We start from the raw sequence: 245 nt of genomic DNA on the forward strand, positions 1-245 counted from the left end.
TCCATGGATAACTATTGAAGATATATGGTCACCTTAAAAAGGGGTAGAATGTGATAAGATGACAGAAGAGCTCTTTTTTTAGAGAAGGTGTGGGGGATGTACAGTATGATCAGTCACCCCCTTCCCACTAAGATAGAGTTATGGGACCCTCCCTTCCATGTACACCCCAATTTTCATCATGCTTTTATACACAAAAATATGCATAAACCCATAGACATCAAGAGACAAGTAAATCGTTCACAACG

Source organism: Dendropsophus ebraccatus, chromosome 7 (genome assembly GCF_027789765.1).
Source record: "Dendropsophus ebraccatus isolate aDenEbr1 chromosome 7, aDenEbr1.pat, whole genome shotgun sequence".
Classification (NCBI taxonomy): Eukaryota; Metazoa; Chordata; class Amphibia; order Anura; family Hylidae; genus Dendropsophus; species Dendropsophus ebraccatus.